The following is a 22,714-nucleotide window of genomic DNA, read 5'->3' as shown; positions in this document are numbered from 1 at the left end:
CTAAAGATGGCCGTCATGCCTGCTGCTAAAAGCCTTGTGTATGAACAGGCTTAGAGAGGCAAGGAGAACCTGGAGAAGGAGACACTATAAAGGTTATAGAGAGAAGTCTAACCACTCTGTACAACTTGCTTTCCTGGGTGTCATCATCAAGGAGAGCAGGTATCTAAGCTCACAGTTCTTGGTAACAGATGGGAACATGAATGTAGGCCAGCAGTTTCTGATGCCTGGAAAAGCCAGAACTTGCAAACAAAAGCATCCAGTTGTACGTTAACTTTTAACAGCATTTTCAGTGATGCTTTGTGTGAATGTTCCAGCCCAGTCTAGTTGACTGTAATACAAAGGAGTTTGTGGAAGAGTATATAGAATATATTCTTGTAAAAAAGTGGTAAGTGAGGAACACAAGTTCCTTGATCAAGGCAGGATTAAAGAGCCAAACACCAAGAGGAAAGTGGATGACAGAGGTGAGAGTAGGGCCCATGAGGACAGGTATCCCATGTGGAAAATCTTGTCTCCACTGCCAGCCTTGGAGGACCTAGGTCTGATTTTGTTGAGAAAGCTGAGGGGTTTCCCTCCAACCAGAGAGGGAAAAATGCTGATGAGGTCTGATATTAGCTTTACTATAAACAAGACACACTGAGGTTAATTCAGGATCAGGATACAGTGGTTGTAAATAACTCCTCCACATCCCCCATCTTACTTTTGGCTTTAACTCAGTTTCATCAGTGTTATAATAATAAGGTTGGCAGGAACACTGAAGATGTAGGAAGACGTTTGTGGTCACAGGTAGAGGTAGTCATTTCCATCAAGAAGAGTAGCAGGTTGTGGCTTGGGCCATTGCAGTGGAGGGGATTCGATCCCTGGCCCAGAAACTTCGGCATGCAGCAGATATGGCCCAAGAGAAAAAAAAAAAAAAAAAAAAAGAGGAGCAGAAGATATGGTAAAATAGCACTGGGCTTGTAGTCAGAAGATCTGACTTCACAATCTTGAATCCATCTTAGAATAATCTGTGTGACTCGGCAACTCAATCCTTTAAGATCTCCGATCCCTTACTAGCAAGTTTGGGACAGTAGTCTGCCCTTCCTATCTCATAGGACAGTCATAAGAATTACCTAAAATAACAGATGAGTAAGCACTTTGTAAATTCTAAGTTTGCAGACAAATAAAAAGCATTAACATTATATCCCTGCTGTCTGGAACTTACATTATTGGAACACGCGGCCCCTCCTCTTAGAAAATGTATGATTGAAATCAATTTAGGAAGAACTTCTTGGGAAAGGTGGTGATAGGATGAAACAGATCACAGAATCTTCTCCCAAGACTTGAACCCCAGATAGCAATTTTTTAAGAAGGGTAAAATATTACCAGCAGCAACTGACACAGGAAAAGAGGGAACAACTTTATTGCCAAAACCTTTGAAAAGGAACCAAAAGCCTGTACTATGCGGTTCTGTGAGATCCTAACTCAACTCCCAGAAGCCATCGTGGCGAAAGAAGGTAAGGAAACAAAATCCTGAATGTCTTGACCAATACTTCCCAACTTATAGCAAATGGGCCAAGGGCGTAAGGAGTTGGCTGGGAGGAAGGCTGAGGAAACATCTCAGGGATTATCAGAATCGACATCCCACTATGGGGATGCCAGGGTCTCAGCAATGGCAAACAAGACCACCCACACAAACAAAAAACAAAACCACCAGGACTTGAAATTCTCCAGGGCTTCGAACTGAAAAAAGGATTCAAAGTCCAAGGGTTTCTGCACCCAGTCCCTGAATATGGCTTCCAGTAAGTGAAACTAGGTTATAACCTAAAAAAAAAAAAAAAACCTTGGAAAAGACAGCAGAACCAGGGGTCAAATAAAAGCTGAACCCAGGTCTAGAGATGTTTTCCCTTCAGACTGCAGAAAAGTAGACAGAATTGTAATAGCCCAGGCTCTCCAACTCTGCCCAGGAGGAACAAAAGAAACAATGGTGCAGAGGTCAGGGAGTTTACTTGTACTGTTTCAGAAAAGAGACTATCTAGAGAGAGGTGCCCACTTTTCAGCACAAGCAAGAAGAGAAGACAAAGTGGCAACTAAGGACATACCACAGCAAGAGGAATAAAAGAAAGGAACAGGTCTGCAGAGGTAGAACTCGATCCGAAAGAAAACATAACTGAATGAAAAGAAAATGCCCTTAGACTCATTTAAGGCCTAGAAATTAATAACTGCATGAATATAATAAAACAAGAGCTCAAAGGCAAATGATAAACAGAATGAGATGAAATGGGAGATTTCGGCACCAGTGAGAGAAATTGAGGAGCAAAACAACACATTATCAACCAAATAAATTTGAAAGCATGACCCAGAAATATTATACCTTACCAAGTTTGGTGGTTGTTTTTTTGTTTTGTTTTGTTTTGTTTTCAGAAATAAATTTAACAAGCAAATATTCTGAAACAAAAATGTAGGGAATAGGGTACCCATGAGTCTTTCTGAAAAAAGAAAAACACTACTCAACAATGGAATTAAAGAACTAGTGGTAAACTCTGAATCTATTTAAACATAAAACTAAAACTTAAATAATAATTCTATAACCCTAGACTTATTTACTCTTGACACTATATCAACTAAATTTATCTCAAGCATAAGCATATTTGTATACAAAATTATGATCAATGTGCAGAAACTAGTCTATTTGCTAGTAGATAGACTGGTCAAGTCTATCTACAATGACGTATAAATTAGGACAAGCTAAAGTCTTTCACTTTTCTCAAAATCAGCATGTCTAGAAATAATTCATTGCCACTACCCAACCATCTTCTCATCTCATCTTTCTTATCCAGTAAAGGGGGCACCAGAAACTATCTAATTATCCCAGCCATAAAATGAAGAGTCACCCTGATTCCTTTCCATCACTCCTCTCCACTTCTCCCACTCAAATCAACTGCCATGACCTATTAATTCCATTTCTAAATATTTCATAAATCTACCTGCATCTCTCTTGTCCACTTGTCTTATACAGTCAAGCTACTATCATTAATATCCTGGACTGATAAAGCTTTATTTGGATGCATAAGCTGGATGAGTTTCCTCAGTATTTGTTCCAACCTTCTAGAATGCTTTCGGCACTACATAGGGGAAAGCTCCATTTATCACATTTAACTTCTATCAGTCACATTCACTTTCTGCTAGTGGATGAAACAGACACGGGGAGGGAACACCTCGGGTAGAGGCTTCCAAATCACCAGCGTGTTCTTAGAGTCAACACCCCTGGTAGCAGCTTGCTCATCTCAGATCATAGCGATGGTGGTGTGGTCCAGCACCAGGGACAGCGACTTTTTGAGTCTCTGCTTAGCTAATGGGAGCAGAGGGAGATGTGCCCTTGGAAGGCTAGTTCTGTGGTACCACTCTAGAGGTAATCTTAGGGAGGCAACACTTCTAAATATTTCGCAAGCACCTCATTCACTGTATTAAAGCCCTTTCTTAAAATAACTAGTGTAGCTTCTGTTATCTGTAACTGAATCTCAAATGATACTCCTTCAAATGGTTTCCCATGACTTTTGGGGGGGCCCCCAAAGAACCCTTGTCTGTATTATAGCCAAAGCAATTGCTCTACAACACAAATTTGACCACGTGACTTCTCTACTTAAAATCACATAAAACTCATTAGAATAAAGACCCAATTCTTTAATATGACTACGGTGGGCAGAATTTCAGCTAACCCAATTATCTCAATCCACTGGTGTTATTCTCAAGATTATATCATGGTATATGGCACAGTTCATCTTAAGATAGGGAGATTAACTGGATGGGTCTAATCTAATCCTAGGAGCCCCTGAAAGCAGGGAAACTCTTCTAGCTAGCAGTAGAAGAGGACTTCAGAGAGATGGACTAACATACTACTGCTGGCTTGAAGATAAGGAGGGATACTTGAAAAGCATAAGAAGGAACAGAATTTTGCCACTATCCTGAATGAGCCTGCAAGGTGATTCTTCTCCAGAGCCTCCAATAAGGAACATGGCCCTGCTGACCACTTGATTTTGGCCTTTTGAGACCCTAAGCAGAAAACACAGTTAAGCCATCCTGTACCCTCACTTTTGACACACAGAAACTGTAACATTAATAAGCAGAAACTGTTTTAAGCCACTCAGTTTATGGGAATTAGTTACAGTAGTAGTAGAAAAACAATACATTGACTATAAAGGTCCCTTCATGACTGGGTTCCTGCATAACTCTGCAAACGCATTTTGTACCATCAACATTACCACTTCCTGTACCTGCTTGCCACTCATTTAATCTTAAAATCAATGTTTGTTTTATTAATTTGCAGGTAAAGCCAGAAGATTTTATATATGGATAAATATTTGGACACAGGCTATAACAAATATTCACTCCTTATTCTATAAAAATAAAGCAGTAGAGTTGTGACTCACTATAACTCACTGCATACACTGAATACGTTCCCCCAAAAGTTACATAAGTAAAAACCACGATTTCAAGATAATATGTTTACTCCCAAGTATCCTATTTTGGATTACCTTTAAGCAGGGCAAATCAGTAGATATAAGAAATCATGATTTTATAAAATGCCCAGTAAATTTAAAAAGTCAATTTCTTTCCTGTCTTCCAGCTTAGATATTTTATTCATTATTCAAAAGCCCATCTAAACTATGTCTGAACTATATTGGCATATTCTGTATTATATGAGCTCTTCTTAGCATCAGCCCCAAAGCTATAGTCTTAAGAGGTAAATGGCTTTTTTCTTCCCAAAGCTATAGTTTTAAGTGGTAAATGATTTCTGATGACCAAATATTCTTCCGAACTAATGATATCAATTTATAGCCCACCAGTCAGTATTTCTATTGGTTTATCAAAAAGTATTTAATATTTATAAATCTCATTTCTGAAGTGGGCAAAATGCTACAAGCCTACCTTGGGAGATATCACTGACAAGGATGCACTGTAATAGACAAATGCTAAAATGTAATACATGTTGTGTTTGTTCTGTGTTCATAATTTCTGAATACCATTCTGCCATGATCTCCTAACAGAAAATGACCAATCACAGGAGAAACAAAATTTACTACACACAGTATAAAGACAAGCATGACCACATGGGCAACCGAAAATGATAAATGGAAACCAAATGCTAGCTGCAACCTTGTGAAGAACACTACCCACAGGCAAGCTGGCACTGTGCTTTGTTTTTTTTTTCTTCCTATTAAGTAAAAAACCCCACCAAGAGAAAAGCTTCTTTCAACTTTAAGGGTCTTTGAATAGTAAGCAGTTAGAAATCAGGCTACTGGTAAAGTGGGGTTGAAGGTGGCACTAACAAAGAGGGAACTAGAGAATGAAGCCATCCTTGGTGGAGCTAGGGAAGGGCAGCTCCACTCGCAGTGCACAGAAGCAAGCCTTCACACACAGGGGTTCCAGGTCCACAGCACACCTGCCTAATGTGACAGACACACGAGCAGATTTTAGTAGCATGATGGTCAAGTGGAAAGAGGTATGCTCTTTCTCCTTATTGCCCATTTTCCCACTTGACTCCTAAGATAGATGGGAACATCTCCTCAATCATAATTCAGTCACAGGTCCATGACTCTAGAATAAATAAAGACCTGGCTCACTACTTGAAAAAAACTGCAGGTTCCTACCATGAACCTTAGTCTGAGGATGCATTTATGACAAAACGTATAACCCAAAGACGGAGGGAGACAAAGGTTAGCTCATTCTCAGCTCTGAGTAGTCTTATAAACTATTCTAACTAAATAATACAAACATTAAATATTTTCACATAATTTGTTTCCCTTTTTTGGTCGCACCTGCAGCATTCTAGAACTTCTGAGGCCAGGGATCAAACCATCAATGCTACAGAGACAAACCAGATCATTAATGCACTGCGCAACAGTGGGAACATCATATTTTACATAATTTTTAAGGAGCTCGAAAACTAAAGTAGGCCTAGAACCACAGGCTTTTAGGTGGCAGAAAGCTTCCACATTGGACCTCATGTCTCCAAATCCATAAAATCAGTAGCTCACAATCTCAAGGAGCACCCTAAGAAAAATGATGGGATTTACATTTTATGCAGGTGCATATACCACAATGGGATTATGGGTACCCCAGAAAGGCTCTATTTATCTCTTACAACGACGTAGAGGTGTACTCCTAGGTGGGCTATACAGCAGTCTTAAGCTAACAATTTTGTCAATCTACTGATTCTCAAATGCAGACCCATACTGAATCAACTAGAGTCTTCATTCTAAATAAAGCTATTTTACTTCAAAATAAATCCCCAATACAAACATTTCTTTCTTTAAGGAAAGCAACAAATAAAACATGAAAAATCTCATGTTTCACTTAGTTGAACCAAATCATTAAATATAACTAGAAGAAAAACATTCATGTAATTTACTCTGTTTACAAGGCATTAAGGAGGAGTCAAAAAATATTCCAAGCATCTGATTGCTGTTATGTAACCTCTCTTGTACAGTAAGATTTCTCTCATTTTGATATAGTATGTATCATGGCATATCAAAGAAATCTCCCTAGCATTCTACAGTTGGGATTTTACACTCTATTAAAACAGTTTCTTCAAGGTCACCAATATTTTATTTATTAAAACATATAAACATCACATTTCAGAGGCAGAAAGGACTATAGAAATCATCTATTACTTATTTTACAAATATAGTACTTAGGGCCAGCTTGTTAGCCCCATGCCTAATAGCTAGTGAATGGAAGGGTAGAAATTAGAACTCAGGTCTAGTTCTCAGGCCATCACTTTCTTCATTCTCATCATCTTAATGGTTTGCTGCTATAATGAATACTGCTCAAGAAATTCCATTCCCCTTTCTACATTTCAAATGCTCCCTTTCAATCACTTTTTACAGGTTCCCATTCCTATTTTTGTCATCTACACTTGGGTTGTCCTCAAAGTTCACTCCCAGCTTCTCTTCCCTTTTCTTTTTAGAATCTTTCATCACAGAGCTCATTCTCTTACTTAGCTTAAGCCAAAAGAATACTCCCCAAACTCATTCTATGAGGCCACTATCACCCTGATACCAAGATATCATCCTGAAACAAAGCTATTACAAAAAGGAAAATTATAGGCAAATATCACTAGTGAACATAGATGCAAAACTCCTCAACAAAGAACTAGCAAATGGAATCTAACAAGATATTAAAAGGATCATACACTGTGATCAACTGGAATTTATCCCAGGGATGCAAGGATTTTAAAATATCTGCAAATCAATCAATGTAATACACGACATTAATAAATTGAAGAATAAAAAACATGTGAATACCTCATTAGACGCAGAAAAAAAAAGCTTTTGATAAAACTCAACATCCATCTGTAGTAAAAAAAAACTCTTCAAAAAGTGGGCACAGAGGGAACATACCTCAGCATAAAAGGCCATTTATGATAAATCCACAGTTAACATCACACTCAATGGTGAAAAGCTGAAAGCATTTCCTCTAAGATCAGGAACAAGACAGATGCCCACTCTAGCCACTTTTATTCAACATAGTTTTGGAAGTCTTAGTAACAAAAATCAGAGAGGAAAAATAAATTAAAGAAATCCAAATTGGAAGACAAGTAAAACTGTCATTGTTTACAGATGACATACTATACATAGAAAATCATAGATGCTATCAGAAAACTACTAGAGCTCATCAATGAATTTGATAAAATTGCTATATATATTAATATACAAAATCCATTGTATTTCTATGCACTAACAACAAAATACAAGAAAGGGAAACCAAGGAAATGATCTCATTTATCATCACATCAAAATGAATAAAATACCTAGGAATAAGCCTTCCTAAGGAGGCAAAAGACCTATGCTTAAAAACTCTAAGACACTTAGGAAAGAAATTGAACACAATACTGATGGAAAGATATACTATATTCTTGGAATGGAAGAATTAATACTGTTAAATGACCATACTACCCAAGGCAATCTACAGATTCAATACAATCTCTATTAAATTACCAATGGTATTTTTTACAGAACTAGAAAAAAAACTTTTTTTGGGGGGCACACCCATGGCATATGAAAGTTCCCAGGCTAGGGGTCGAATTGGAGCTTCAGCTGCTGGCCTATGCCACAGCCACAGCAATGCCAGGTCTGCGCCACATCTGCAACCTACACCACAGCTCACAGCAACACCAGATCCTTAACCCACTGAGTGAGGCCAGAGATCGAATCTGCATCTTCATGGTTACTAGTTGGTTTTGTTACCACTGAGCCACAACAGGAACTCCCTAGAACAAAAAATTTTTAAATTCGAATGGAAACACAAAAGACCCCAAATAGCCAATCCTGAGAAAGAAAAATGGAGCTGGAGGAATCATGCTTCCTGATTTCAGACACTATAAAGCTATGGTAATCAAAACAGTATGGTGGTATGTGCACAAAAGCAGGCATACAGATAAATGTAATAGGATAGAAAGCCCAGAAGTATGGTCAATCAATCTATGACAAAGGAGGCAAGAATATATAATGGAGAAAAAAACTGTCTCTTCAATAAGCAGTGATGAGAAAATTGGACAGCTACATGTAAGAGAAAGAAATTAGACCACTCTCTAATACCATATACAAAAATAAACCCAAAATGGATCAAAGGCCTAAATGTAAGATCAGATACCTTAAAACTACTAGAGGAAAACAAAACAATCGGAAAGGGGTAGAAGACCTAAATAGTCATTTCTCTAAAGAAGACATACAGATGGCAAAAGATGCTCAATATCACTAATTATTAGAGAAATGCAAATCAAAACTACAATGAGGTATGACCTCATAGCAGTCAGAACGGCCATTATTAAAATGTCTACCAACAATTGGAGTTCCTGTTGTGGCTCAATGGTTAACAAATCTGACCAGGAACCAAGAGGTTGTGCGTTAGATCCCTGGCCTTGCTCGGTGGGTTAAGGATCCAGCGTTGCCGTGAGCTGTGGTGTAGGTTGCAGACGCGGCTCGGATCCCGCGTCACTGTGGCTATGGCATAGGCCAGCAGCTACAGCTCCGATTCAACCCCTGGCCTGGGAACCTCCATATGCCACAGATGCGGCCCTAGAAAAGACAAAATAAATAAAATAAAAATAAAAATAAAATAAAATAAAATATCTACCAACAATAAATGCTGGAAAGGATGTGGAGAAAGAGGAGCCCTCCTACACTGTTGGTGGGAATGTAATTTGGGACAGCCATGATGGAGAACAGTATGGAGGTTCCTTAAAAGACTAATAAAAACAGGGTTACCATATGATCCTGTGATCCCACTCCTAGACCTATATCCAGAGAAAACTCTAATTAGAAAAGCACCCAATGTTCATAGCAGCATTCTTTACAATAGCCAAGACATGGAAGCAACCTAAGTGTCCATCAACAGATGAATGGATAAAGAAGATGTGAGATATGTAAGCTAGACAGAGAAAGACAAATATTATATGATATTGCTTATATGTGGAATCTTAAAAAAATCATACAGAAGAACTTATATACAAACCAGAAATGGAACCACAGACACAGAAAACAAACATATGGTTACTAAATGGTAAAGGGGGAGAGAGATAAATTAGGAGTTTGAGATAAACATATATGCACTATTACATATAAAAGAGATAACCAACAAAGACCTACTGCATTGTACAGCGAACTATACGCAATATTGTGTAATAACTTATAAAAGAACCTGAAAAAAGGTATATATGTATGTGTGTATGTGTGTATATGTATATATATATATAAAACCAAATTACTTTGCTGTACTCCTGAAATGCAGTAAATGAATTATACTTAAATAAAAAATACCATAGAATTGAATAAAAGTTAAAATATAACACATCAAAACATGGGGTGCCAGCAGTATTGAGAGTAAAATTTATAGCACGAAATGTTTATTAGTAAAATCCTCAAATTAAGAATCTATTTTCCTACCTCAAAAACTAAAAAAAGAAGAGCAAATAAAAGCAAAAGGAAGGGGATAAGCAGAAATCAATGGTGGTGTTTTTTTTTTTAAAGGAAAACAACACTAAAAATTACAAAACATTGCTAAAAGAAATTAATGAAGACACAAATAAATGGAAAGACATTCCATGTTCATGGACTGGAATATGTCATATTATTAAGATGTCTACATTATAGTACTCAAAGCAATATACAGATTCAATGCAATCCCTATCAAAATCCCAATAGCATTGTTTTTGCCAAAATAGAAAAAAAAAATCACCCTCAAATTCATACTGAATCTCAAATGATCCTAATTAGTCAAAACAATTTTGAAAAGGAAGAATATAACCAGAGGATTCACATTCACTTACTTCAAAACATATTACAAAGCTACAGTAATCAAAACGGTGTGAAACTGGCATACAGACAGACATATGGACATAAGACTGACATATTCCAGACCAATGGACTAGAGAGGGCAGCAATAAAACCTCATATTCATGGTCAAATGATCTTCAATAAAGGTGCCAAGACAACTAATAGGGAAAAGACAGTTTCTTCAACAAATGGTTCTGGGAAAACTGAATATCCACATGCAAAAAAGAAAAGAAATTGTGCTCTCATTTTATACCACATACAAAAATTAACTAAAAATGCATTAAAGATCCAAATGTAAGATCCCAAACTATAAAACTCCTAGAAGAAAATATAGGGGCAAAACTTCATGATATTGGATTTGGCAATGATTTCTTAGACATCGCACCAAAAACACAGATAACAAAAGCAAAAATAGATATATGGTACTATATAAAACTTAAACTTTTGCACATCAAAGGATACAAAGAACAGAGCTAAAAGGCAACTTACAGAACAGGAGAAAATATTTGCAAATCATATATCTGTTAAGGGGTTAATATTCATAATATAAAATAAATAAATACATATACAACTCAATAATAACAACAAAAGTCAGGTTTAAGAGTGGGCAGAGGACTTGAACAGACATTTCTCCAAAGATGACATACAAATGGTCACTAAGCACATGAAAAGATGTTCAACATTACAAGTCATCAAAGAAATATAAATCAAAACCATTACGAGATATACCACTTCACATCCATTAGGATGGATACTATTATCAAACCACAAAATAAGTGGTGGTTGGTGGAGAAATTAGAACCCTTGTTACTCCTTGTGAAATTGTAAAATGATACAACTACTATGGAAAACAATATGGTGGTTCTCTAAAATTTAAACAGAGAATTACTATATGATTCAACAATTCTACTTTTGGGATTCAAAAGAATTGAAGCTGGGTCTTGAAGAGATAGCTGCACACCTATGTTTCATGGCAGCATTATTCCTAATAGCCAAAAGGTGGAGGCAAACCAAACGTCCACTGATGGATGAATGGGTGAACAAAATGTGCTATATGGATTCAATGTAATAATATTCAGTCATAAAAGGGAAGGAAATCCTGCCACATGCTACACTTGGATGAACCTTACAGATATTATGCTAATGCTAAATGAAATAAGTTAGTCACAGAAAGACTCTATGATTATTTTTATATATATAGAATCTAGAGTAGTCAAATTCATAGAGATAGAAATAGAATGATGGTTGTCTGGTGGTTGCAGGGAGCTGGAAGGAGAGGGTGATGGAGCGTTGATGCTTTATGGATACAGAGTTTCAGTTTTGCAAGATAAAAAAATGTTTTGGAGATTTGTTGCACAACAGTATAAAGGTACTTAACACTACTGAATTACAGTTAATGGTTAAGGTGGTAAATTTTGTCATGTATTTTAGTGTAATTAAAAAGTTTTAAATTATTTTAAATGATAAAAAAGGGAATTAATGCCAATTTTACACAATCTTGTCCAGGAAGGGAGGATAAATTTACCAACTCATTTTATTAAGCCAGGGTTACTCTGATGCCAAAAGCACATGGAATACAGTTTTTGTTTGTTTGTTTGTTTGTTTTGAAGACTACTACACAGGAGTTCCCATCATGGCTCCCAACTAGTATCCATGAGGATGTGCGTTAGATCCCTAGCCTTGCTCAGTGGGTTAAGGATCCAGAGTTACCATGAGCTGTGATGTAGGTCACAGACATGGCTCGGATCCAGTGTTTCTGTGTCTGTGGCATCAGCTGGCAGCTGTAGCTCTGATTTGACCCCTAGTCGGGAACTTCTATATGCTGCAGGTGTGGCCCTAAAAGGACCAAAAAAAAAAAAAAAAAAGAATACTACATACTAGTATCTCTCATATTAGTAGTAGAACTTAAACACAAAAATCCTCAGCAAAATATCAGCAAACTGAATACAACAATGTATAGAAAGAAATATACATTATCACAAGTAGAATTTATTCTAGGTATGCAAGGCTGGTTCAACATTTAAAACTCAATCAATATAGGTCACACATCAATTGGCTAGAGAAGAAAAATCATATAATATTTATGATACAGAAAAGCACTTGAAAAAAATCCATTTTTGGTAAAAACTCTCAGTATGTTAGAATCAAAGGGGGACTACTTGATAACATCTACAAAAAAACCTATAGCTAACATTATCCTTAGTTGTAAAGCATTATACTTAGTGGTAAAAGACTGAATGTTTTCCCCTAATATTGGGAGAAAAGCACTCTGATGCAACATAGTACTAGAAGTTCTAGCCGCTGCAATTAGGCAAGACAAAGAAATAGTCATACAGATTGGAAAATCAGAAATAAAATTTTTCATACTTGCAAATGACATGAAATAGTGTAAATCTAACAAAACATTTACACGACTTCTATGTTAACAATTATAAAATGCTTATGAAAGAAATTTTTTTTAAAAGCCTAAATAAATGAAGAGACATACTGTGTTCATGCACTGGAAGATCTAATATATTAAATATATCAATCTTCTCCAAATTGACCTGTAAGTTTAATAAAATTCCTATCAAAATCCAAGCAAGATTACTAGTAAATGGATACAAGTTTAGTATAAAATTTACATAGAAAGGCTAAGGCCCTAGAATAGCTAAAACAATCTTAAAGAACAAAGTGGGAAGAATGTGATATCAAAACTTAGATAGCTACTGTAATTGGTACTGGTGGGACATAGATCAGAGACATAGATCAGTGGAATAGAGCAGAAAACCCAGAAATATACCCACACAAATACATTCTTTCAATTTGTTAAAAAGTTGCAAAAGCAATGCAATGGGGGAAGACAGTCTTTTCAACAAATGCTGCTGGAAAAACTGGACAATCACAGGCCAAAAACAATGAACTTCAACCTAAACCTCTAACCTTGCACAAAAATTAACTCAAAATGGATCATGGATTTAAATGTACAATGTAAAATTATAAAACTTTAAGGAACAAAAGAGAAAATCTTCAATATCTACGGCTAGGCAAAGAGTTCTTGACACTAAAAACACAGTAGATAAAAGGAAAAATTGATCAATTGGTCCTCATTAAAATTAAAAATTTTGTGCTGTAAAGCTCATGTAAAGAAAATGTAAAGACAAGCTACAGGCTAACAGAAGATATTTACAAACCATAGAACTAGAATATACAAAGAGCTCTCAAACTCAAAAGTAAAGAAAGAAACAATCCAGCCAAAAAATGAGCAAAAAATCATGAAGAGATACCTCACTGAAGAGCCTTTACAAATGGCAAATAAGTTCATGAAAAGCTTTTCAATAGCTTTGGCTATCAGGGAAACGAAAATTAAAATTATGAGATATATACCGATAAGAATGGTTAACATAAAAATAGTGACAACACTAAGTGCTGGCAAGAATTCAGAGAAACTTTATCACTCATTTATTGCTGGTGGGAATGTAAAACGATACAGCCTTTCTAGAAAACAGTATAGCAGTTTCTTATACAACTAAACATGCAATTACCATACTACTCAGCAATTCTACTCCTGAGCATTTATCCCAGAGGAATGAAAACTATCAAAAGAATATTCATAGATTACTTTATTTGTAATAACCCCAAACTGGAATCAATCTAGATGTCCTTCAACAGGTGAATGGTTAAATAAACTGTGGTACACACACACCACGGAGTTTTTTAGTGTTTGTTTTAAAATTGTATTATTCTTCAGCAATAAAAAGGCACAAACTATTGATATATACAACAATTTGGATGAATCACTATGGAATTATGCTAAGTGGAAAAAAATCTCCATAGGTTACAGATTATATGATTCCATTTATGTAACATTTCCCTTCCTTCCTGCCTGCCTGCCTGCCATGGTGTGCAGCGGCTTGATGTGGGATCTTGATTCCCAGACCAGGGATTGAACCTGGGCTGCAGCAGTGGAAGCGCCAAGTCCTAACCACTAGACCACCAGGGAACTCCTCCTTTTAAATAACATTTTTGAGCCAGTAAAATTTTAGAAGATTAGTGGTTGCTAGGAGACAGGGATGGGAGTGAGGGAGTGGGCAGGGAGTTGAGCATATAAGGTTATAAAAGGGCAACCTAAGAGATCCTTGTGGCGATGGCCATGTTCAGTATCTTGACAATGGTGGTAGACACATAAACCTACACATGCAATAAAATGTATAGAATTAAACACACATACACATACACAAATATATACAAGGAAACTGGAGAAATCTGAATACGATCAGTGGACTCTATTAATATTAAAATTCTAGTTGTGATACTGTACTACATTCTATAAAATTTTACTACTGGGGGAATGGGTAAAGACCATATAGGATCAGGCTGTATTATTTCTTACAACTGTATGTGAATCTATAATTGATCTCAACAGAAACTTCAATTGAAATAAAAAAGGCTACATACTATATGATTCCATTTATACGACATTCCAGAAAAGTCAAAACTATGGGGATAGAAATCAGATAGTGGTTGCCAAAAACTGGGAGTCAGAGGAAGATCTGTGGAATTCAAGATCTGGGGGAGGGGACGGAGAATAATAGAACTGTTGCATATTCTAATTGTGTTGGTGGCTACATATCTGCAGTGTTTGTCAAAACTCAGAAATATATACTAAAAGGGTAAACACTAAGTCTATGACAACTGTACCTCAGTAAACCTGACTTTAAACAAAGGACACTACTAAAAGATTATCATTTAGCAGGACAAATCAAGAAGAAAGAGGAGGAAATAAATATTAGTAGGGATGAAAAAGGAGATGAATGTTGATATAGTACATTTTTAAATCACAAATATGGTGATTTAATTATGGAATGATACTGAAGATCTATTGATAAGTAAAAAAGGCAGTATGTGTATTGCTTTGGATAGTTTATGTACAAAAATATGTACTGAATAGCAATGGGAACTATATCAAGAAACTAGTATCAGTAGTTGCCTAGGGACAAGCACAAGAGTGGTTACTACGGATAAAAGTGGGAAGATGTGATCTTTTGTCTATACCCTTAAATTTTTTTCAATTAGGTATTATATGGAAGTTATTACCTAGTCCAAATGAGAATTAAAAAGAAGAAAATAATTTAAAGCTTAAACACCTACCCACAAATCATAAGAACATTATGAATGACTATAAACTTTTAAACTTAAATGAAACAATTAATCTAATAAAATATAAAATTACTAACCCATGTGACATCAACCTTACAAATATTTTCTCAGGTCAGTCTCCAAAGGCAACAGAAACCAAAGCAAAAATAAACCAATGGGACCTAATCAAACTGATGAGCTTTTGCACAACAAAGGAAACCATAAAAAAAAAAAAAAAAAAAAGACAGACTACAGAAAGGGAGAAAATAGTTTCAAACGATGCAACTGACAAGGGCTTAATCTCTAAAATATACAAACAATTTATACAACCCAACTGAAAAATGGGCAAAAAACCTGAATGAACATTTCTCCAACAAGCACATGAAAAAATGCTCAACATCACTGATTATTAGAGAAATGCAAGTCAAAACTACTAGGAGATACCACCTCACACCAATCAGAATGGCCATCATTAATAAGTCCACAAATAACAAATTCCAGAGAGGGTGTGGAGAAAAGGAAACCCTCCTACTCTGTTGGTGGGAATGTAAGTTGGTACAACCACTATGGAAAACAGTATGGAGGTACCTCAGAAAACTAAATATAGAACTACCATATGACCCAACAATCCTACTCTTTGGCATATATCCAGACAAAACTTTCCTTGCAAAAGACACATGCACCCACACATTGACTGCAGCACTATTCACAATAGCCAAGACATGGAAGCAACCTAAATGTCTATCCACAGATAAATGGATTAAGAAGATGTGGTATATATACACAATGGAATAATACTCAGCCATAAAAAAGAACAAAATAATGCCATTTGCAGCAACATGGGTGGAACTAGAGACTCTCATACTAAGTGAAGTAAGTCAGAAAGAGAAAGCCAAAAAACCTATGATATCACTTATATCTGGAACCTAATATATGGCACAAATGAACCTTGACACAGAAAAGAAATTCATGGACTTGGAGAACAGACTTGTGGTTGCCAAGGGGGAGGTGGAGGGAGTGGGATGGATTGGAAATCTGGGGTTAATAGAGAAGTAAACTATTGCATTTGGAGTGGACAAGCAATGAGATCCTGCTGTATAGAACTCGAATTATATCTAGTCACTTGTGATGGAGCATGATGGAGGATAATGTGAGAAAAAGAATGTATACATATACACGTGACTGGGTCGCTTTGCTGTACAGTAGTAAATTGACAGAACACTGTTAACCAACTATAATAGAAAAAATAAAAATCATTATAAAAAAAGAAAAAAAGAAAATTACCAACACAATTCATATTATGCAGCTAATATAGCCTTTACAGAAAAACCCCAGAAAAGAACAGTAGGAAAGAAAATGACAGGTTAATTTTAATTATGAAAATAGATGGAAACATCCCAAATGAAATTATAAAATTAAATTCTGCAGTGCTGAAAAAGAACACTTAATATTTTACAACCAAGTTCAAAATTCCAGAAATGCAAAAATGGTTCAATATCTGAAAAGTTATCATTAAAATTTATATTAACAGAAAATAAAACAAAATTCAGATTAACAGAAAATAATATGCTCATCTCACAGAGAAGGAACAGTCTATAAAAAAAATCAATATTCATTCATAAAAAAGTTCTTAAAAAACAGAGACAGTAACTACCTTGATCTGATGAAGGGAACCTATCAAAAACCCACAGTGTAAGTCCTATTTCATATCAAAACACTTCACATTGAAACTTTGGAAGTAGTCTTTTTAAAGTGAGTAAAAAGATAGAGAAAAAGGATCTCTTTTACAGTTCATTTAAAATATTATACTGGGAGTTCCCGTCGTGGCGCAGTGGTTAACGAATCCGACTAGGAACCATGAGGTTGCGGGTTCGGTCCCTGCCCTTGCTCAGTGGGTTAACGATCTGGCGTTGCTGTGAGCTGTGGTGTAGGTTGCAGACACGCCTCGGATCCCGAGTTGCTGTGGCTCTGGCGTAGGCCGGTGGCTACAGCTCCGATTCAACCCCTGGCCTGGGAACCTCCATATGCCGCGGGAGCGGCCCAAGAAATAGCAACAACAACAACAACAACAACAAAAAAGACGAAAGACAAAAGACAAAAAAAAATTATACTGGAGGAGGTCATATCCAAGAAACAAAAAAAGATACAAAAATATTTGCAGATATGACTGTTTACATAGAAATCTAAAAGAAAGTAAAGATTAACTATCATGCATCAGCAAGACTAATAGATACCTGATCAACATACAAAACTAAATAGTATTCTTACGCACCAGCAACAACCAATTGCAAAAAAGAGCAATGACAAAAAAAAGGATTTCATTTAAAATAGCAACAAAATGTATAAGATGCCTAGAAATAAATTTAACAGATATGCAGGGCCATTGTGAGAGAATTAGAAACTTGATAAGCCAGTCCTAAAATCCACAGGGAAAAGGACCTGAAGTGTCTCATCTGAATCTAATCTAATATTAATCTGAAAAAGAACAATTAGGTGGGGAAATGTACCCTTTGTGGGAATTCAGACAACTGTATTTTAACAATGTAATTGTGCAATTTCTTAACAGTATAGGAACAGACAAATACACAGTGGAACAGAACAGCACCCTGTCAGAGAACTATGCATGCACACATATAAAAACTGGATAAATAACAGAGGTGGCACAGATAATGGTGAATACCAATTATCCATATGGGAGAAAAAACAAACCCTTAGATCTCTATTTGACACTATACACACACACACAAAAAGATTCCAGGTGGATCAAAGACATAAATGTGAAAACACTTTTAGAAAAAAACCCAGGAGATGATCGTCAGTCATCTTTGGAAATGATTTCTTAAAATAAAATGGAATAAGAAAAAACCAAAAGGATTAATATGTGTAATATTAAATTTTTAAACTTCTTTTCAACACAATACAAAGCGAAAAGATCAGACTGAAAAGCTACAGAGAAGAAACTGCAATAGATATTGACAAAGAATTATAAAATTCTACTTTATATTTTAATGATTATGCAAAATATAGTAAGTAGACCTCAAGGATACACATCAAATTCTTAGCTACTTCTTGTAAGGGAACAGGACTAAGAATAAAGGCAAAATGGTACTCTAATTTTACCTGTAATGTTATTTCTTTCAATTAAGATATACAAATGAAGGTAAGAGTAAAATATTAACAACAAACAGTTGTGAACATGAGTGTTTTATTATTCTCAATATTTTTTTAATTCTAAAAAATAAAACCAAAAAAGATAAAACTGCACCCCCCCCCCAACCCGGCCAAAACAATAATTTAGACTCCAAAAGATGATTTCTACCAAGACCATGATTTGGGAGGGCTGGTTCTTATTCTTTCTCTCCTTTGCAGCTGTATTCAAATTCTCATACATAACTCCAATCAAGATTAGGAAGGTAGCCTATCTTCTGCTGGTCTGGGAAAGTGGCAAGAAGTCAAAATCAAGTCCAGGGTAATTGGAATGACAAAGGCTGTACGCAGTAGGGAGAGCTAATATTTCCAAGGCTCTCCATGGTGCCCAAGGAGAAAGCCCCTTTTGTTTCTCATCAGACTCTCAGCTGAATGTGAGGAGTGCTGTGTCACGGCCCTTGTCAGAGGATGATGGAGCCTGGCAGTATGGAACCCCAGGAGACTCGTGTCCAACGGAGGAATGTTCCTTCACAACAGCAGGTCCTCTGTCTAGAAGGAATATGAGGTAACGGACACAGCACACTAGGATTTCTCCAGCATCCAAGACAAAATAAGCCTTCATTAAGGTGGTGTCCAAATACAGGCCACTACCCTACTCTCATAATAACATGAAGATACAATCAGCTCTATTTAGAAGAGACATTAGTCTGAAGCAGGAGAAAACATACTCTCCATATTTTAAAAAGCTAGTTACTACTAATGACAATCTAGTAAGCACTTGAGGAATGCCTACTCTAATCCCTGACATCATAAACAAGGATTGCCCAGGGCATAGTTTAGGGACTCCTTGGGACAAAGATAAAGTGAGGTACTAAAAGAATAAAAGCAAAGAAAAGCCTTTAAGGAAACTTATTTCTGGCTTTGCCGCTCTGTCTCTGACAACAGAATTTCTTGCTATCAAATTCACTGGCGATATGCCTCTCATAACTCTTTAAAAAAAAACAAAACTTTAAAGTCTGCAAAAAAGAGACATCTCAGATCAATGAATTTATCTCCCTTGACTGTCCTCAAAAACAAAAGGAAACCGTTGGAATCTGAAAGATACAAGATATGTTGATTTCAAAATGAAAAGTTACACGGTTTTTCTTTTTCTCTTTGTTTCTCTTTAAAACTAAACAGAAGAGGACTGTGTATTAGTTGAGTACTAAATAAAGAATTTAGATTCACTCTCTCAAGAGGAAATTAAGAGATAAATTCCAAACACAAAATAAAGGGAAAAGTGATGAATATAGGCAACGTGGACAGACAGCTGGTAAATGGCAAGGCAAAAACAATAAGCATGTACACTGTAACATGTACAGGCTACATAAACTTGGAGGTTTCTTCCTCTGGAAAGAATGTTTATACCCCTAGAAAAGTAAGGGCTATAAATACCAGTAAACATGTAGAACTTCATAAAGTGTTTTCCTAGGACTACTCTGCAGTGAAATTCAGTCCTAACACGTGTACCTTTGTAAAAAGACATAAAGGGCCTCCAGTATACACACCCTGCTTTACTCAAGGCTCACTTATTAACGAGGTCCCTTTGTCTCTCTCAGCTTCTCCTTCTGGATATAATCCAAAATCTACCCACATAACTTTCCCACTTGAAGCCTTTCAGTGATTTTCTGCTGCAGGCTTAGTCTCCGGCATGACATACCAATGTCTTGGATGGCCTCCCTGGTTCTTACCTTCCTCCCCACCATTATCTGCCACTACTTTCCACTTAACTGCTTTTCACTAAGTCATAACGAAACTGCTGTAGTTCACTCACCACATATAAAGAGTCTGGTACCCCTGTGCCTGAACTCCCCAAGTACTCCCTTCTGTCTGGAATATTCTCCCCTCACTGTCACCAGATTAACTCAGTAATTTTCTAGGAAGTCACACTGCTTCCAGCAGAGCTAAGTACCCCTCCTTTGTGCTCCCAGGGCAACATTTGAAGATTAAGTCCTTTTCTTCAAGAGTTGCTATATTGCTAGGTACTATTCTGGGGATTGAAGCTTGAGCAAAGTACAAATCAGAAGTCCCTGCTTTTACAGAGCTTACAGTACGATGCAGGGGAGACCACAGTACATAACAAATGCTAAGTTTGCTGTTGATGAATAAGAAACATAACAGTGGCTTAAGAGACTGACAGCAGACAGAGATGTACTATTTTAGACAGGTTGATCAGGGAGGGAATCTCAGATGAGGCACCACTGAGGGAGAGCCATGCAGTTAACTCGGGATTCCAATCAGAAAAAAAGAGCAGAGGTCTGAGGTGGAAGTGTGCTTGGTATGTTTGAGGAACAGCAAGGAAGTAAGTGTGTGTGTGTGGTGGGGGGGGGAGCTAAAAACATACTTGAGTTCCTATAAACTGGCTGCCTTGTGGAAAAAAAGCTATGGGGACAAGGGTGGGTATAGCTAGGCCAATTGTACCAGGGAAGGACAAATCTGACATCATATTAAATTTGTTACTTTTACTGTAACCATTGTATTGCTCTTGCTACAAGTTAAGAATGTTGCTGATAACCCGAAATGCACAGGAGGGCCCATTCTCAAGGCTCTGACTTGTAAAGGTACAATACTTTTCATTCACAGAGAGATAAAAAGTTGCAGAAGAGAGAATAACATCTGTCTTGTTGGAGGTTTACAGGAACATTTGACCTGACTTATGGGATAGCTGCAAGAACAAAGGATTCTGACACTAAGAAGTTTGCAAAAACCAACCACACCACCTCCCCTTTTACTAGTATAAAAGAAGTCTGAATTCTAACTCCAGTAGGATGGTTATTTGGGACACCAGTCCACCATCTTCTCCATAGGCTGGCTTCTAAATAAAGTCTCTATTCCTTGCCCCAACAACTCATCTCTCGATTTACTGGCCTGTTGTGTGGCAAGCAGTATAAGCTTGGACTTGGTAACACAATTAGAAGACTACTATAATAATACAGGTAAGAGATGAGGAAGGCTTGAACTAAAATGATGGTAAGAAATAGTAAAATTCTATACATTTTTGAAAGCAGACTGAAAAAGCAAGACAAAGCCAAATGACTAGACATGGGGTATGGGAGAAGGAAATCAGGGATGATGCCCAACTAGTAACTGTGAGCAACTGGGAAATTGGAGAGGTAGAGAAAAATGTGCAAAGCAGAAGATAAGGCAGGGGAGGCAGGGGCCAGGGGCCAGGCAAAGGTTAAGGAGAGACCAAAGTTCACTTTGGGACACATTAGATTTAAACATTCAGGTAGAGATGTCATGTGGGTATCTAGAAATACTAGTCTGGAACTGAGGGGCAGATCAGAGCTGAAGGTATAAATTTGGCAATTATTTGAATATAAAAGGTATCAAAAGCCACAGGACTGGATACAAGAATCTGAGGATGAAGAGGTACAAGGATCAAATCCTTGGGTAAATAGATTTTCAGAGGTTGGGAACCTGAGGAGGCTCCAGCAGAGGAAATATATCTCTAGCTTAGCCCAGATGGCAAGCTTCTTGAGAGAAGACACTACTTTTTTTGTTTTATCTTCAACTTCTGGCTTAGTGCCTCTTAGTTCATCACAGGTATTCAGTAAATAAATTAAACTGTCCTTTGAAACCCAGCTAGAATCTAGAGTTATTTCCTAGAAGTTCTCCTGGTCAAATATGAGAGGCCAATAATTGAAATATGATCAGCCCAGTGAGGACATCTTTTCAACCACCTGCAGCACACACTGCACTTATTTTGAAATCACACACCACTGCTACACAAGACCTGAGGAGACAAGGCACAGATGAAGGCTCTAAAAGAAGGGGTCTATTGACTGGAAAAGCAAACACTGTGATGTTTAAAGGCCAAAAAATCACAAAACAGAGATTTTTCATTTTCTATTGTTTCACAAAGTAAATAAACATGAAACATATGGGCGATTCTTAAGGTTTCTTTTGGTGTTAGTCCATTATCACCATAAACAGCTATAGCAGAGAGGCAGAACTTCCAGCTCCACCTACCAGTAGAAGGCAATAAAAAGGATAACTGAGCACTGGTAAGAAATTATAACACTCTGAAAAAGTATGTCTCCCTTCTGTCCTCTAAACATTTTATTCTGTTCATCATAAACAAGTTGAAATGATTC

The 22,714-nt window shown here is 36.8% G+C and overlaps 1 protein-coding gene across 3 annotated transcripts in view; it reads right to left on the bottom strand.

Moving 5' to 3' along the window:
• TECTA (tectorin alpha) overlaps positions 1–22,714 on the bottom strand; it is a 162,625-nt gene that overhangs the window by 87,809 nt on the left and 52,102 nt on the right. The window lies entirely within an intron of this gene.

This window comes from Phacochoerus africanus, chromosome 11 (assembly GCF_016906955.1).
Source record: "Phacochoerus africanus isolate WHEZ1 chromosome 11, ROS_Pafr_v1, whole genome shotgun sequence".
NCBI classification, from domain to species: Eukaryota; Metazoa; Chordata; class Mammalia; order Artiodactyla; family Suidae; genus Phacochoerus; species Phacochoerus africanus.
The sequence above is the reverse complement of the archived record's forward strand: the minus strand, read 5'-3'. Positions and strand labels throughout refer to the sequence as shown.